The sequence below is a fragment of the Ambystoma mexicanum genome, chromosome 1q, assembly GCF_040938575.1.
Source record: "Ambystoma mexicanum isolate Mex_15411 chromosome 1q, UKY_AmexF1_1, whole genome shotgun sequence".
In the NCBI taxonomy this organism is placed as follows: domain Eukaryota; kingdom Metazoa; phylum Chordata; class Amphibia; order Caudata; family Ambystomatidae; genus Ambystoma; species Ambystoma mexicanum.
In genome coordinates this window covers 159,938,974-159,958,311 of record NC_090922.1, presented here as the reverse complement: position 1 = coordinate 159,958,311, position 19,338 = coordinate 159,938,974, and the positions used below count along the sequence as shown (strand labels likewise).

General features: G+C 47.6%; 1 protein-coding gene across 7 annotated transcripts in view; it reads left to right on the top strand.

The window, feature by feature from the left end:
• Positions 1–19,338, top strand: part of LOC138526024 (galactoside alpha-(1,2)-fucosyltransferase 2-like) — a 200,142-nt gene that overhangs the window by 116,238 nt on the left and 64,566 nt on the right. For 2 of the 7 annotated variants that reach the window (XM_069636319.1, XM_069636322.1), the window contains one exon: positions 6,707–6,829. The exons of the other annotated variants lie outside the window; for them this stretch is intronic. The gene's annotated coding sequence lies outside the window, so the exon portion shown is untranslated. The remainder of the gene's footprint in view (positions 1–6,706; positions 6,830–19,338) is intronic. 7 annotated transcript variants of the gene reach the window in all.

Here is a 19,338-nt window from a genome sequence, read left to right as displayed (position 1 = left end):
CTAGCCTCTAAAAAGCCCTGTGGTGACTCGAACAATGGCCTTAACGATGCACCCAAACTTCCTAAAAAATCAACCTGCGTTCAAAAATGCTGGGAAGGCTGTGGCTAAACAATTTTTCAAGGTGATCACCATGCCTAGTAAAAACAAAATTGCAGTATCTAAAACCATCAAGAGGAAATACATGTTAATGAATCAGGCTAAATTGAAATGCAATCTCTCTGGATTCAACCCAGTGCAGGCCTCTTCATATCAACCTCTTGATGATTTAGTAAGAGCAATCTCACACCCGACGTCTGCAGAGTTTATTCCATTGACTAGTGTTCAGACTAGCAACAAAAGTAAATAAAAAAGGCCCCGGCATTGACAAGGGACCGAAGGGGATCATGATGAGTGAAATGGCGAGACACAGGGCTGAAATACGGAGGGCTGTGGATGTATATATGGCTGGTCATATTCCTCCTCACTTAGATAGACTTGTAAAACCCGCCCCTTCAATGCTGGTACAGACCCCAGCCAACCTGTCTCAGGGTGTAAGCCATCCTGACCATAAACAAGCAGCTGTCTCCCTTGTCTCCCCCCCCGGGTACTCTTTCAAACCCTCTGCCCTCTGCGGAGCCTCAATCTAACTTGAGTAGCGTCCCCAAGTCTCTTATTTCCCTTTTGATCCCTTCTCAGCTTTCTGATGCTATCTTGACTCTTATCGAAAAACCTTTGCCCAATTTAAAATCTGCAGAATCACATAAAGAAACTGTTTCGAAGGTGGTTAATCCGAAAAAAAATTATGAAGCACAATGGGATAGTCTGAAGGCAAGGAAGAGGCCTGCCCTATGTTCCTTAATTTTAAAGTGTAGACCCAGCCCGAACACCCAATTTGATCTGAATCGCAGCGCTGTAATGGCGATTTGTTTTTCTGACATCCAATCATTAGAAGACATAGGGCCTCATTACATCCCGGGCGGTAAGTGAATAACGATGATAGCTTACCGCTCCACACGATTATGATACGCCAACCCGCTATTAGCGGCACCGTAATTAACAGTGCCGCTAATAGCGGCAGGAGGGCGGGCACGCGACCCTTCATGCCGGCAATACCGGCATGGCGCAAACAGGGGAACATCACAAGTCAGGCGGACATGCAAATAACGCCCTACTGAAGCCCGAAAGTACCTTACCGGCATGGAGCAAATACCGGCATCGCGGACCACCCGTAAACGGCTATGTGCAGTGTTCCCAACTGCCAGAGGTGCACACAATCAGCACAGGTGGAGGCAATACAGACTGGGCCAGCACAAAAGGAGCACACCCCACCCCTTCCCACACCCAGTCACACACCAAAATGATTCCACTACTACTAGCAATGCTGGGGCTGGAGGACATGATTGCACTGGAACTGCTGCAGCAACAACAACAACAACAACAGGCAGCACAGAGGAGCTGCAGGAGGAGAAGGAGGGTGAGGCAGGCCCAGCATGCCCAACCAGTGCAGCCAGTGGTACCGCGTAGGAAGCCCCCAATCCCTCGCATCAGAGCCAGTCCATTCAACCTAACCCCTGAGCAGATCCACACCCTGTACCGTCTGGACCGGGAGACCATCACCACCATTGTGGACATGATACATGACGACATTGTCCGCCTGATTGAAACACGCACCGCCATCCCACCCCTACTGAAGGTAGTGTCTGTGCTCCACTTCCTGGCCACAGGCACCTACCAGCACACAGTGGGGCACATGCATGGCATATCACAACCATTGTTCTCACATACGCTGAACCAAGTGCTTGATGCCCTCCTGAAGCACACAGGCAACCACATTTACTTACCACGGACTGGCCAGGAGATCTCAAACACCAAAGTTGGTTTCCATTCACTGGGCGGCATCCCTGGTTGCATTGGCGCCATCGACTGCACCCATGTGGAATTGGTGGTCCCACATGCCATGGAGGTAGCGTACCGCAGCCGTAAATTATACCACTCCATCAACGTGCAAATGATATGTGACTCAAACAAGATCATCACACATTGTTGTGCCCGATTCCCCGGATCAACCCATGATTCAATGGTCCTGTGGAACTCCATGATACCATGCTACATAGAGTGACATGCAGGGCAGAGATCCTGGCTTCTCAGTGAGTTGGACATTAGGCTCATGGAAATGCGATGTGGGAAGGTGATTGGGGAGAGATGCATACTTCACCTGGCTGAGATGGGGGGGAGAGATGCATACTTCACCTGGCTAAGATGGGGGGGAGATGCATACTTCACCTGGCTGAGATGGGGGGGACAGATGCATACTTCACCTGGCTAAGATGGGGGGGGTGAGAGATGCATACTTCATCTGGCTGAGATGGGGGGGGGGGTGCATACTTCACCTGGCTAAGATGGGGGGGGGAGAGATGCATACTTCACCTGGGTGAGATGGGGGAGGGGGGAGATGCATACTTCACCTGACTGAGATGGGGGGGAGGAGTGCATACTTCACCTGGCTGCGAGTGCCTGAGAGAATGGACCATGCTCATACCCCAAAGCAGGCCAGACCGGACCTGACATCTGACCACATAATGCAAAATGTAAGCAGCTCTACCATGTAAATGATGCAGTGTCATAACCATACCATACATGTGCACTGTACTCAATCAGACCATATCCCCCACAACACAATGCAGCTACAAGCAATTAGTATGGCCAATACACAGCACCAAATACCATCAACAGAAAGGACTGTCCCCCATTACTGCGTACAAAGGAGTCACATGAGGGACAAATACATTAATTCACCACTACACTGACACAGAGGTCCTACAAGACTGCATGTCACCATTTGATGTGCATAGTGAGATCATCATGAGGCTGACATCAACGGTGACAGGATGAAAGCATACAAATGACTGCACATCAGCCAGATCATGGAAACAACCGTCATGGACTAACACAGTAAATGAGCACTCACAAGGAACAGGACCCCCCTGCGCCCACTAGGCGATGGCATGCACACCTGTCCATAAGAGGAATACACACATAGCAGTCACATCGTGTGTCCCCATTCATGCATGGAAATGTGGTTCAAATCAGGAAATAAATGCATGCTATGGTGTCATTGATACAGGTTCCATATGATGTGGTGGCTTACACATATACATTGTTGCCCACAAGCAGGTGATGCAGGCTATCCCTCGAAGAGGTGGCTCCTTACCGCAGTCCAGAACCCACAGAACAGGCACTAGGAGGACTACAATTGTGCGCATACACGTACCTGTGTCATGATTGAGCAGACATTTGGCCTCTTGAAGGCACGGTTTCGCTGCCTCAGCAGGTCTGGTGGGGCATTCCTGTACCGTCATGAGAAGGTGGGCAAGATTGTCATGGGATGTGTCATGCTACACAATATGTGCATCAGACCGAATGTGCCTCTGCCCCCTGACGCTGAACTGCAACCACCTGACGATGAGGATGAGGAGGGTGGAGATGGGGCTGCACTTCAGGGAGGCAGGAATGCACAGGAGGGACGTGCCATGCGTCAGACTCTGATCAACCAATGTTTCTAGCACACATGGACGGGGAGTGTGACATGGAGGTGGCATTCAGGGCACTGGGTGTGTCAGGGACATGGACACTGTAGACTGTTCACCAATAAAGCACACGTACACAATAAGCAATGTCCGCACATGTGAATTATGATTTCCCAAAACATGTATTAAAGAAATATAACAAAGTGCACAAGCCCTCCACCCCACACCTCAACTCCCCCACACACCCTCTCCCCTTCCCCCCTCAACTCCCCCACACACCCTCTCCCCCCTCCCCCCTAAACTCCCCCACGCACTCTCTCCTCCCTCCCCCTCCCCTCCCCCCTTGACTTCCCCACACATGGTGTGCAGTAGCGTGCAACATTAGTCCACATGGCACAAGCTCCTCCAGCACCAGGTGCACCCCTGTCCCATCTGCGCATGGTTCTGGGCAGACCTACGCACGGGGCTGGTCCTGGTTGAACTTGCATTTGAAGATGACCCAGGTTGTTCTGGCAACTGTGCTGGACTCATGGCCTGCATTGTTGCCACCATTTCAGAGAGGACGTGCCGGACTGCTGCCAATTCGGCGCAAATGTCCTTCGAGGTGGTCTCGATTACTGTTTTCAAGGAAGCAGCACAGTCCCTAATGTCGTCCCTTGCCCGGCCACATTCCATTATATGTTGCGTCAATAGCCCTGTGAGCTCCTCCTGGCGCATCTGAATAGCCCTGATCCCCTCTTGGCTGGTTGGTACTTGGGTGGATGTGTGAGGGGTTTCCACCATGCTTTGTTCATCATGCACAGTTGGCATGGGGCTTGCACTTGCGGGCCATGAATCACCAGGTGACAGCCCGTGCATTCTGCTGTTCTGCAAGCTGCATGGGGATAGTTGTGGTGAGTGCAGGGGGCCTGTGGCGGGTGTTGCACCATGCAGCTGAACGCCTGGCTCATCATCCAATACGGCTGCTGTGGCAGCTGTCTCACCAACTGTGCTGCTGGCAGCCAATGCTGTGCCTTCTGCCACTGCCTCCTGGGTGATGGTGGCTGGTGTGGGTGCTGTTGTAGGGGCCGTGGTGCACATTGGTGCTGTGGTCTGTGGGGTTTTCTTGGCCTTCCGCAGTGGTGCAGGTTGGCCTCTACCCCTTGAAGTCGAGGGATGGTGTTCTCCCTACTCGCCCCTGGCCTTCTTATGTGGTGTGGCATCTTCGTCCCTGGTGTCCTCGTCACCGCTGTCTGAATGCGTGCCTGTGGGGGGCCAATAGAGGGAGAGGGTTAGTGATGGGTCTACAGGCATCGGGCATGCATTGGGGTGGCTGCATTCATATGGTATGGCAGATGATTGACATTGGGGGAGTGACTTACAGGTTGCTTGGCTTTTGGGTGGGTGATGCATGGAGGCGTCTGGTTTGGGACACATATGGGGTGCATTGTGCATGTGGACAAGGTGATGCTTTGCACTGCCTGTAGGCAGTCTTGTGCATATGTGTCTGGTGGACCCTGCTCAACATCATTGCACTGTCAGTTCAGGTGGACATCATCTTGGTGGTGTTGGCATTGTTTCATTTGGGACACCTACCTGCATCGGCTGATGACGGGGCTCCTCGCTCCATGTCCCCCACTCCCTCAATTGCCTCGGGACCCTATGGTGCTGGCGCATATCTCCTCCCAGGATTGCAATTTGATGGGGGACTGCGCACCTCCGCCTGTCGCCATCCCCAGGTTGCGGTTGGCAGAGAGGATGCTCTGCACGCATAAACGCAGATCGTCCCAGCGCTTACAGCAATCTTTGGGAGTGCGGGGTGTGGTGCCAACAGCACTTACTTTCTGGGCGACCTCTACCCATATCTGTTGTTTGCGCTGCACTGCAGGGCGGGACATGTCTGAGGAAAACACGACATCGGCATGTTCCTGCAGCGTCTCCGCGAGCATGGTTAGCTCCTCTCAGGAGAAGCGCTCCTTGCGCAGGCGATCAGTTGTTTTTTTGACAGATTTCGGCATGGTGAGATGCAGCAGGTAGTTTTGGAGGTGTGGAAGAGTTCTGGGGGTCAGATGGCTCCTGGTTGTGGTGGATGGCAATGGATTGTGTTTTTAAAGATGGCCGCCGTGCTCTTTCCCGTTCCTGTGCGATGACGCTACTTCCGGTTCCGCTTATTAGCGGTGACCGCTAATAGCGGTTACCGCTATTAGAGGTGATCGCTATTAGTGGCAACCCTAATGCCGATGGCTTGTATGCCGGAGGAGCTATTTGCACCACACACTATGCTGGTAAGGGGAATTTTTCGCCCTTCAACGGCATGGCGGTGGGGTCATTACCGGCATGGCGGAAAGCTCATGCCCACATACTCGTAATTGGCTGCTTTTAGCGGTCTATTGCCAGCATGGACACGGTACTTGCGCCATGCCGGTAATGACCGGTACTTACCGCCCGGGTTGTAATGACCCCCATAGTGTCCTCCGACCTAAAACCAGTTGAGTTCATCGATAAAAGAAATCTCAATGCTGTAAGGTTGTGGATGCAATCGAGGGTGGTTCAAAATGTAATATGGTAGTCTAAGGGTTTTCTACACGATCTAGGCTTCACGTTATGTACTGATGATAGCGGAACCACTTCACTACCTGGTGTGAAGGCTCAAGCTGAAACTTTAAAAAACAGATCCCATGAGGTCAGAGGGTTAAAGAAGTCTCAACCATCGGACAAAATGTGTGTTTGTGAGTGCAGTACAAAGTCGAGTTAACTGTCTCCTTTGCCTCGCAGTATACGAGAGCCCTCTTGAGTTGGAACACAAGAGGCTTTAAACATCTTTTGAATAATGATCAATACAATCTGAATCAATATGACATTATCCTCTTACAGGAGACTTGGTTGACACGCCCGCCCTTTTGGATTGGACGTGAGGTTCATTTAAACTCTGCATCAAAAGCTACCTTGGGAAGACCCTCCTCTGGCCTTCTGATAGCTGTAAAGATCAAAAATGGGTTGTCCTCTAGGGTTTGGGCAGCACCCAATAAGTTCATGTTGCTGATAAAAGTGAAGCACCCAAATGCCATCTATGCAATTCTCTTTGTGTATTGGAATACAGTTGGGATTTCTGATGAGTGCTTTTTTAGAGATTTGAATTGTTTGCTGGACATGATATCACGAGACCAGAGCATCACGTATGTAATCTTGGGGGGTTGATCTGAATTTAATTTGCTTCATAGAAAATGGGAAGTGACCCAGCGAGAGACTCATACTTTGGAATTGTCTTGTAAAACAGAGGAGCCTCTTTGTGTTGAATGGTGCCTTTTCATCTGACATTCCTCCAGCTCCAACTTGGCATAAAGGCAAGTCTTCTTCGACAATTGATTACATTTATGTAAATGCGGATTTGTGGTCAATAATGTAAGCATTTCACATTTGTACTAACGAGGTGAGCGATCACAATATGCTCTGTGCCGAATGGCTTGTCAATGGTGAGGACCAACCTGTCAAGCATACGCATGTGCAGGGCTGTTTGGTAGCAAACTCGGGTAGAAATCGCCTCTGATGGACAGAGGATGCCTTGATCCATTTCAACCAATTACTATCACAATCGGATGCTAAAGATGATAATAAAGGTCTCGAGATGGGGCTAATTTATAGTGATACAATTCAAGCTTTTAGCCGTCGGAATACAGCGGCGGGCAATCACGTGGGTCATCTTCATACTTTTGACAAATTAGTCCACTCAGAAAAAAATTCTATCGTGCAGAGCTAAGAAAGCTTGCAAGGCTTCCTCCTCCCCTCAGAGCGATTCTCTCTCAGAAAATTTGAACAATACATAAGAACTGGATGCGTGGGCACAGGGCCATGCTTTATCAGAGTGATGGTGCTAATATGTTGAAGACACTAGCAGAAAAAAACATCACTAAAATGCGGACCGTACTAAATCAAGCCCTTGGTGCACTCAAATCACTCAAGTTGAAACCCATCAGTCGGTTTCTTACTTTGAATGTTTATATTCACCCCCACCTGGGCCCAGGGTCTACGAGTTATCAACAACTACAACTGAGTTTCATCTTGAGATTGATCAAAATGCTATCTTGGGGTTAATAAAATCAGCCAGTAATTTGTGGGCTGTAGGCCCTGATGGCATTTCAAATGGAGTTATGAAGTCCCATCCAGACATTTGGGCGTCCATACTTGTCAATATATTTTCGGCTATTAATCAAAAGCAAAAATTGCCAAAAACATGGACACAATCGATTACGGTCCCAATTTATAAAAAAGGTGACCGCGTATTGCCTGTAAGTTACCGGCCATCTCGTTGTTAGATGCCCCTGGAAACATTTTTGCAAGGTTAATTCTGAGTGAACTCAATATATGGGCGGATGCTAACCACCTGAAAGACCCCTTGCAATTGGGCTTTGTAAAAGGATTGGGTACAATTCAAAATATTCTTGCCCCTAACATGATGCAAGTGCACCTAGCAGCGGGTGGCCAATCGTTATATCTGGCCTTCATTGATTTTAAAGCTGCATTTGATTCGGTAAACAGGATGTTGTTATTTGCTAAATTGCATAGACATCATTGCCCTCACTCTTTACTAGCCTTGATAATACTGTTGCATACCGATACAACTATGCGGGTAAGAACGGATCTTCATGGCAAATTGTCCCCAACAATAAGAACCCAAAGAGGACTGAGGTTGTGCCTTAGCCTCCTTCCTATTTAACTTCTTCATCTTGGATATTGGGATGTCGATTAAGAACTGTGTGGGTGATCCGTCGTTATTGGGGGGGGGTCTAAGAATACCATATTTACTCTATGCGGATGACCTGATATTGCTGTCTAAAACTTGTAGGGGTCTCCAAAACAAGCACGAACAGGTAGGCTCCTATGCATTGGGCAACAATTTAGTCATCAACACACAGAAGACACAAATCATGGTTTGTAATGGGAATTCAGTGAGGAAAAACATACACAAATGTCAACTACAGTAATGTAAACTCTTAAGTGTGGAGCAATATAAGTACCTTGGCGTAACCATCCAGCACAAGAAAACAGATAAACAATTCACTTGTGAAATTAAAAATAAATTATGATCCTTAATATCACAATCAAAAATAATACAAGCAAGGTTTGGAAAGTTTTCGCTAAGGCACACCTTAAGTTTTTACAAAATGAAAGTCATACCAATCGTTTGTATGGAGTGTAAGCCTCACTCTCCCAGAGGCGTTTGTTTTGGGATCGAATTGAGTCCAAATATTGGAAATCCCTTTTACATTTACCATGTAGTACTCCATCAGCGATACTACGATATGAGCTGGGTGTACTATCGCTTTACTCACAGGTGACGTGGAAGCAATGTGCTCTCCTTTGTAAAATGTTGGAGGGCTTAAAGAAATCAACCATCTTGGCAGCATTATCAAAGGACCTAATGACTTCCCACAAAACCTTTGCAATGAGGTGGCGGACTTGTTCTGAATGCAGCGGCTGATGCTGCGGTAACCATAGACCTTCTAATAACTAATCCAGATAGGGCAAAGGTCAAGATATTTCAGCATGATTAGTCCGAGACTCTAGTAAAATGCTCTGATCATAAAGATTTTAACATTCATTTATTTGGCACTAAAAATATGGTACCCTGGCGAACTATCTAGCAAAATGCCCATCTCAGCATTTTCGGAGCACATTTCTGAGATTTAGATTGAATCAGTGGAACACCAGAGATATATTGTGCAGAAGGAAGCTAATCACTCCAAAGTTAAACTTCTGTCGTTACTGTTTATACATCCATCAGAAAGAAACCTTGCAGCATCTGATAATTGATTTTATTGCATTGAATGATGTAAAACACAGATGTTTTGACAAAAAGCTAGTTGTACAGCGACATGTGGGTGGAGATCAATTATGGCATCTTTTATTTGCAAATCCGCGAGTCGCTATACAAATAGTGATAGTTCCATTTCTTGACATTGTGCTACCAATGAATGTACTCGGGAACAATTAAGAACTGGCCATCTCACTCTGAAAACGCCTGATAGTTTATCATTTTTATGCAGTAATATATTGTGTTATATCGCTACACATAGGTAGGGTGTAATGTACTCATTTTACTTAAGTGTATACTTTTTATGAATGCACCAGATCACATCAAGGTTATTGACGATTATTTTATTTATGTGCTGAGAACATTTCTTTGTGTATTATTTTGATTTTTCTTTTCTTATCTCTTACAGCTTTATGTCAGTGTGTGTCCCTTGGTTTCTTTTGATGTAAGGTTGTTTAAAAAAATGATTTTAGCTTGTATATTGTTATCTTGTTCATCATGTTTGTTTTTTTGTATAAAGGAAAAAAAAGAAAAATAATTTGAAAAGTTGTATATTCAACTAAACAAATTAATTTTAAAAAAAGTAAGTATGTATGAGGTTAAGCTTGATATTTTGGATTGGTTGGCTGCTTGTGAATATAACCATGGGATTCAAGAAATTACAGGGAATTAGTTGATTCCTTGGCTTTTTTCTAGGCTACCCCATGTTGCAACTGATGTGGTAATGGAGTTGGGGGATCTAGACAGAAAGGAGTATGAAACTGTGAAGCTAGCTTTGATAGTTAGATTTGGGAAGACACCTTCTCAGTATATTAAGAGGTTTAGAACCCTCAAAAAGCATGATTGTACCCCTTGGCCTACCTGGGTGACAGAATGTTTGAAAAACCTAGATGGTTGGGTTAAGGGTTACAGAGTGAACACTTATGAAGGTATGAGGAATGTGTTTATGTTGGAGTCTATTTATGATGCCTGCTCCCCTGAGCTGAGACAGCACTTGGCTGACTCTAAGGAATTTGATCCAAAGAGGTTAGCGAGGGCTGCTGACATGTGGGTTGCCAACAGGGCTACTCACATGGATTCTGGGGTAACTTAGAAGAAGAAGGGAAAGCAGCAAAAGAAAGAAAACAAAGAGAATTCTAATACTTCCACTCCAAACATAACAAGGGAAACCAAATCAGGCTAGTGTACTTCCTGGTAACAAACCAGAAGGAGGTTAGAACAAACACCCATTCATAAAGACATTTGGTAAATGTTATGCTTGTGGGTCAACTGACCATGTGGAAGGGGATCCCAGATATAAGGATAAACATTCAGGGGTCCACACTGTCTCCTTAGCCTTCTCCCCAGTGGATGAAGTACCAATGGCAAGTGGAAACTTTCACTTACTGGCTGAGGAACCCAGTCTCAGCCAGTGTTTCTTTAGTATCCCTGGGTCTGTGGGAACAACAGAACTTAGATGTGTATAACTCTATCTCAGACAATACCAAAGAGTATTACAAAGACAGTATTCTTGTGAATGGTCAGGAGACCGCTGCCACCAGAGACAATGGGGCCAGCAGAAGTGTAGTTGATAAATCATTTTTCAAGGAAGAGGATGTTGCTAAGGCACCCAAATTCCTAACTGTGCTTGCAGGTGGCCCTGTCTCAATGCTTCCACAGTTCCCAGCTCTCATCCAGTGTAATGGTATGTCTGTCAAGATACCTGTAATTGTGCAGAGTGAAGTACCTGGGAGAGTCCTGTTGAGGAATGACTTAAAAACTCTTGGAGTTGTAGCAAGCACCCCCAGGCCTCCAGCAAAAGGAAACAGGAGCAGACTGGTAAGGCCAGAGAGAGTACCTTAAGGGGCTCTCAAGAGGAGATTCTAAAGGAAAATATAACTCTCAGTCCACAGGACTTACTGACTGCAATTTCTGAGAAGAAGGAGGAAAAGGGGAAACCTAAAACCCCCAGGAAGAAACCAGCCAGCACTCCTGTGCTACCAACAAGGACATCCCTGAGAGGACTGTCCCAAGTCACACCTGTGACTCCTCCACCAGCTGAGGATGAGTGTGTGGAACAACCTTGTGTGGTTGAATCGGCTGCTGAAGAATCAGAGCTGGAAGAGGACCTTGCTCCTGTTGGAGATCTGGATCCTGAAGACCACCCTGAGCTGCAGTCTTTACTGGCAGAAGGTGGACCCTGTAGGGCAGACTTTATCAGAGGTCAAAGAGAGTGTCCTACTCATGAAGGTCTTCGCCAGCAGGCAGCTTCCCAGCTGGATGGGCAAGAGCGAAGGAAGCATAGGTTGTACTGGGAAGATGGCCTCTTCTACAGTGAACCGACTGTGTCTATCTCAGGGGACTACAGAAGACTTGCAGTGCTTCTTGACAGCACCCTCCAGTTCCTACAGTTATCCCATGAGATACCTTTGGCTGGTCACTTAAGTTTTAAGAAGACCATGGAAAGGCTCTCTTTATATTTCTACTGGCCTAAGTTGGGGTCTGATGTAGATAAGTACTGTAGGAGATGTCACACTTGCCAAACCTCTGGCAAGAGTGGAGCCAAGAATGTGGCACCTTTGGTGCCTCTTCCAGTGGTGGGAGTACTTTTGAGAGGGTAGGAATCAACATTGTTGATCCCTTACACCCTCCAACCTCTTCAGGCAACAGGTTTATCCTGGTTGTAGTAAATACTATGAGAACTGTTACAGCACAGGCTGTTGCTAAGGCCCTACTTGGTATTTTTACCAGGGTAGGTTTTCCTAAGGAAGTTATCTCTGACAGGGTATCCAATTGTATGTCCCACTGCATGCAGGCCATGTGGAAAAACTGTGGAGTAACATACAAGTTCTCAACTTCCTACCATCCTCAGACAAATGGATTGGTGGAGAGGTTCAACCGTACAATGAAGAGCATGATAGGTGCTTTAGAGGAACCCCTTAGAAGAAAGTGGGACTTTCTACTGCCATGCCTTCTATTTGCTTATAGAGAAGTCCCTCAGGAGGGAGTTGGATTTAGTACCTTTGAACTTCTTTATGGCCATCCAGTTAGAGGCCCATTGGCCCTAATTAAGGAGGGGTTGGAGAGTGCTCCTTCCCCCAAGCCAGTGAGAGGCACTGACAATGTGATAGGTCTCCGAAGGAGAATGTCACACATGATGGCATCAGGTAACTTGAAAGCAGGTCAGGCTCTGGTGAAGCATTGGCATGACCAGAAGGCCAACATGGTTGAGTTTTCTCAAGACCATTCCAGTTATGGTACCTACAAGGCAGAGGGCCTTATAGGACAAATGGATAGGACCCTTCAAAGGTGTGGGTAAACTTGGAAAGGTCAGCTATCTGGTGGACGTAGGCAATCCTAAGGGGGCTCCCAGAGTCTTTCACACCAACTGTCTAAAAGATTATGCCTCAAGACCAGACGTGGGAACTTTGCTTCTAGTTTCAACTCAAGAGGAGGAGGAGAGTGCACCTCTACCTGACCTACTCAGAGGCCAGCCTTTAAATGTGAAAATAGAAGGAGTTATTCTCTCTTCTAATTTGACACCTGAACAACAGGAGGAATGCAGGTTTCTGTTAAATCAGTTTGCCTCCCTGTTTTCACTATCACCATGCTTGACCCCTTGGGACCAGCATGATATTCAAACTGGTGACTGTTTTCCTGTTAACAGCAGAGGTTACAGAATGTCAGATCATGTAAGATCCCACAGAAAGGAGGAGGTCAACAAGATGCTTGATCTCGGGGTAATAGAGCCCTGTACCAGTCCATGGTCTATTCCAGTTGTTCTAGTACCAAAGGCAGGATCCAAGGAGTTGAGATTCTGTGTGGACTATAGAGCTCTTAATGCAGTCACCAAGACTGATGCCCACCCTTTACCAAGGACAGATGAACTGGTGGACAAACTTGGTTTAGCCAAGTACCTCAGTACATTTGATCTCACTTCAGGCTATTGGCAAATAGCACTAACAGACCATGCCAAGGAGAAAACTGCATTCTCAACCCCAGTAGGCCTCTACCAGTTTAAGGTAATGTCTTTTGGACTAAAGAATGCACCTGTTACATTCCAAAGGATAGTTAATCAAGTTCTGAATGGGATGGAGGACTTTTGCATGGAATACTTGGATGACATTGCAGTGTTCAGCCCTACTTGGAAAGAACATGTTGACCACTTAGGATATGTTTTGCAGGCTCTTGAGCAGGCCCATCTGACCATAAAGGCTGGTAAATTTCAAATTGGTCAGAGTAAAGTCGTCTACTTTGGATATGAGGTAGGAGGAGGTGAAATAAGGCCATTGGGGGCAATACGACCTTGGCGCTAAGTGGTTAACGGCGCCGTAAAAGGCTGCGGCACCGTTAACCACTTAGCGCCTTACTACGAGGTCCCTTTGCGGGACCCGACCTGAACGGCTGGTCTGGACCAGCCGTTAAAGTAGGGACCCGCAAAGGGACCTTGCAGGCAATTACGGTACCGCAATTTGCGGTACCGTAATTGCCGCCTTCCCCATTCCCATTGAGCCCTATGGGGCAAAAATGGAAATGGGGAAGGGCCATGGGGAAATACTGCCCCGCCAACCTTGGAATGGGGCGGTATTTCCCCATTTCACCATGGCGTACTCGTTACAACACCGGCACCAACCATGGTGCTAATAGCACCATGGTTTAACGCCGGTGTTGTAATGAGGGCCCATTGCCTAGCAAAGTACAAGCTGTACAAAACTGGGCCACCCCTACTAGTCAAACCCAAGTGAGAGCCTACCTAGGCCTCATTGGGTACTATAGGAACTTCATTGAGAACTATGGAACCATAGCTTCTCCCTTGAATGTGATCAACTCTCCCAAGTCCCCTAAAAAGGTCAGGTGGAATGAGGAGTGTACTCAAGCATTTAAAAGCCTAAAGAAAGCTCTTTGTCAAGCTCCAGGCATAAGTGCACCTGACTATAACCAAACCGTGCAGACAGATGCTTCAAATACTGGTATAGGTGCAGTTCTGAGTCAGCTGGATGAGAAAGGTAAGGAGCACCCCATTTTCTTAATCAGCAGGACACTGAAGGAACCTGAGACAAGGTGGGCAACCATTGAAAGAGAACGTTTTGCTATTGTGTAGTCACTGAAGAAGTTTAGACCATACTTGTATGGATCTACTTTTGTGATTCAGACTGAACACCAACCCTTGAGATGCAAATTAAAGGGGAAAACCCTAAACTACTGAGATGGTGAATCAGCCTGCAAGGGTTTGATTTTACCATTGAACACAGGTCTGGGTGTCACCACCAAAATGCTGATGGTCTCTCCAGGATGTTTGACTGACTTGAGTAAGGAGATTCATCCAGGAGTGGATTAAATCCTCCTGTCCCTTAGTCTGGGAGGGATGAGTGTTAGGGAGAATGTTCAATATGTGCTAATTTCCCTTACCTTTTGAGGGGTATCAGGTAATATTATCACCACCAAAAATATCGCCGTACATATGGTTGTCCGGAACGGTCAGAGGTGATATTTTTGGTGGGGATAATTTGTGGGGTAGATGGGTGGCAATGGTTGCGGGGGTGTCCCCCGCTCCCTTTAAAAATATATGGGGGCTGCAGGGGGTGTCCCCTGCAGGTTCCATGGGGTAATTTTGCCGCAAAAATATGGCAACAATTTTGTATGCCGATATTTTTGCAGCAATATTATCACATGGAACCTTTTGAGGCCCCCAGCAACTTTGCTGAATTTCTAGGATTTTATTTTATTACCTGGGAAGAGTGAGGGCCTTTTCCCCACTCTTCTATGTATTTTGTGTGTTTTACTTTTGTGTTCTTTGGTTATGGAGTTTTAAAACAAATCCATAGGCATCATCCTTTTCTGTCTGTCACTGACGCCTAGCTTCCCCTGAGTCAAAACACTCATGTAACAGTCAAATGTTACCCTTTCCTACTTTAATTGGCTAGTGGCAGTGGTTTAGATCAAACTACCATGAATTTTCCTCACCGCTAACAACGGTAGCTAGAAATCGGGTCAGCCATGTTTTTCAATATGGCGCCCCAGACCTATCTGTAAAAACAGACTCCGGTCGACTTTTTTCACCATTTCTTTTAGGAAAGGTCCTTCTTGTGTTTGTCTCCACACGCCAAACCAGGTTTTATCCCTTTGTTCGTTGGCCTTTGGCAGGCTTCAGTGCTGAAGCCCTCTTCTGGCACCTGAGTGTCTGGGATGGACAGGATGTGAGGGAGGTGCCCAAAATTCCCTGTGCTTAGTCTCCTAGGAGACCTGAATGTGCTCTGGCGTGATTGGCTGCTGGCAGTCCGGCAAGGACAGCCACCCTGCTTTGTGAGTGACAGCCAGGCTGGAATGAATGGGGGAAAACTGTTTAAAAGCAGGTCTCTGGGACTAGGAAAGCACAGTCGACCACTGGAACGAAAGAACCAAAGACGAGCTGAAGGAAGAGGACTGCTGTAACTCCTGGACGACCGGTGAAGCCCTGCTGCAGGTCCGAATTGCCTGAAACTCCATCGACAGAGAAGCCCTTCAAGGTTAACTTCTTCCCTTGAGTTTGGTGGGAACAACCAACTCGCAAGCCCCCTGGACACCCTCCCCATCTGGTTGAATTTTCATCAGAGTGCTGTTGAAAACCGGATAGCCAGAGGGAAGGAAACCAGCTTGTGGACTTTAAGGCACTCACACTTTTAACCGACATATTGCTAAAGCTTTTGGCCTCATCCCTGGGCAGTGCAGTAACCTCCCGGCGTCCTCCTTCTTGTCCCCACGACTGAAGCTCAGGAACAGCGTGATCTGCTCGAACTGCCAGGAACAACTGCCATGGGCCATCCACCCACCACCTCGGCCACAGTAAAAACCTTGGATGCACTCACGACTCTGACCTAAACCTCTCTCGCCAAATCAACAATGTATCTAAGTCTTGTCATTACCACCTCAAAATTCTTAGACTCATTTTTTCCTGCCTCTTCTTTCCTAACAGACTTGCTGCTGTTCAGTCTATTGTAATGTCGAGACTAGACTACGCTAACTCCCTCTATCTCAGAGTCCGGGCATACCACCTCATTAAATTACAAAGAGCACAAACGCTGTGGCCAAAATGCTTCCAGCACTAGGCCCAAGAGACTGCACCTCTCCAGCTCTCAGAACTTTCCACTGGCTCCCAGTTGGACGAAGGGCCACTTTCAAAACCCTATGCATCACCCACCAAACAGTGCACAAAACTGGCCTGCTATACCTGCAAGACAAGCTTAAACCATATCACCCACCGTGTACTCTAAGATAAAGCTCTGCCCTCCTTTTAGTAATACCAAACACCAACTCAGTCAGGATAGGAAGATCCTCGTTCTCAGCCTTGTCCCCCACTCTATGGAACTCGCTTACACCACACATCTGACTCACCAAAGACTGCCTGTCATTCCGCAAACTACTGAAAATGTGGCTCTTCCCATAACACCAATGACCACCCAAGATATGTCCAAAACCCCCAGTAAATGAATGACGAAACACACAATGAAACTGTCCTACCTGGTGCACACCCACATGATAAGACATAATGGATGGATCAGAGGGAATGATGTAGTGAATGGAGTCGAAGGATGGAATAAACAGAGTGAATTATCACAGTAAACAGAAAATCAGAGTTGACCAAACAGGGAAAAATAAAGAAGTAAATGGAGTGGATGGAACAGATAGAGTCACTAAAACAGATAGTCTGAATGGAACAAATGGAATGGATAAAGCAGAGTTGATCGAACAGGGAAAATAAAGAAGTAAATTGAGTGGATGGAACAGATAGAGTGACTAAAACGGATAGACTAAATGGAACGAATGGAATGGATGAAGCGGATGGAACGGAAGGTGCAGATAGAGCGGAAGGAGTGGACGGAACAGATGGAGTGGACAGAACGGATGGAGTGGACGGAACGAATGGTGCGGATGTCACGAATGGTGCAGATGTCACGAATGGTGCGGATGTCAGGGATGGTACGGTTATCACGGAAGGTGCGGATGCCACTGATGGTGTGGATGCCACTGATGGTACTGATGGTGCAGATGGGGCAGCGTCACGGTTGGTGCGGTTATCATGGAAGGTGCGGAGGCCACTGATGGTGTGGATGCCACTGATGGTACTTATGGTGCGGATGTCACAGATAGTGCGGATGTCACGGATGGTGCAGATGGAGTGGATGGTGCGTATGGAGTGGATGGTGTGGATGTCACAGATGGTGCAGATGTCACGGATGGTGTGGATGTCACGGATGGTGTGGATGTCACGGATGGTGTGGATGTCGCAGATGTTATGGATGGTGCAGATGTTATGGATGGTGCAGATGTTATGGATGGTGCAGATGTTACGAATGGTGAGGATTTTACGGATGGTGCAGAGGTTGCAGATGTCACAGATGTTGCGGATGTCATGGATGGAGCGGATGTCGTGGATGGTGCAGATGTCGCGGATGGCGCGATGTCACGGATGGTGTGGATGTCACGAATGCTGCGGATGTTACGGATGGTGCGGATGTTACGATGGTGCGGATGTTACGATGGTGCAGATGTTACTGATGTTATGGATGGCGCAGTTATGGATGGCGCAGTTATGGATGGTGCGGTTGTCGCGGATGGTGCGGTTGTCACAGATGGTGCGGATGTCACGGATGGTGCAGATGTCATGGATGGTGCGGATGTCACGCATGGTGTGGATGGCGCGGATGGCACGGGTGGTGCAGATGTTACAGATGTCACGGATGTCATGGATGTTGCGGATGTTATGGATGTTGCGGATGTTATGGATGTTGCGGATGGTACGGATGGTGTGGATGTTATGGATGGTGCGGATGTTATGGACGTTATGGACGTTACGGATGGTGTGGACGTTGCGGATGGTGTGGATGGTATGGATGGTGTGGACATTGCCGATGGTGCAGATGTTACAGAGGGTGCAGATGTTACGGATGGTGCAGATGTTACGGATGGTGTGGACGTTAACGATGGTGCAGATGATGGTCGGGATGCCACTGATGGCACTGATGGTGCGGATGTCATGGATAGTGCGGATGTCACAGATGGTGCGCATGATGCGGATGTCACAGATATCACAGATGTCATGGATGGTGCGGATGTCACGGATGGTGCGGATGTCACGGATGGTGCGGATGTCGCTGATGTTACGGATGGTGTGGATGTTACGGATGGTGGGGATTTTACGGATGGTTTAGATGTCACGGATGTTGCGGATGTCGCAGATGTTGCAGAGGGTGCGGATGTCACGGATGGTTCGGATGTCGTGGATGGTGTGGATGTCGCGAATGTCATGGATGTCGTGGATGGTGCAGATGTCATGGATATTGCGGATGTCACTGATGTTGCGAATGTTGTGGATGGTGCGGATGGTGTGGATGTTACGGATGGTGCGGATGCTACAGACGTTACTGATGGTGCAGACGTTACGGATGGTGCAGACGGTACGGAAGGTGCAGACGTTGCAGAAGGTGCAGATGCTGTGGTTGGTGCAGATGTTACAGATGGTGCAGATGTTACGGATGGTGCGGAAGTTATGGATGGTGCGAACGTTAACGAAGGTACAGTTGGTGCAGATGATGGTGCGGATGCCACTGATGGCGCGGATGTCATGGATAGTGCGATTTCACAGATGGTGCAGATGGAGCGGATGGTGCGGATGTCACAATGTGAAGGATGGTGTGGGTGTCTCGAATGGTACAGATGTCACAGATGGTGCGGATGGTGCGGATGCTATGGGTTGTGGGGATTTTACAGATGGTTCAGATGTCGTGGATGTCACAGATGTTGCAGATGTCACAGATGTCGTGGATGGTGTGGATGTCACGGATGGTGCAGAGGGTGCAGATGTCGCAGCTGGTTCGGTTGTGGCGGATGGTTTGGATGTAGCGGATGATGGTTCGGATGTCGCGGATGATGGTTCGGATGTCGCGGCTGGTTCGGATGTCGCAGATGTTGCGGATGTTGCAGATGTTGCGGATGTTACGGATGGTGCAGATGTTACAGATGTTATGGATGGTGAAGTTGTTATGGATGGTGCAGTTGTTACGGATGGTGCAGTTGTCGCGATGG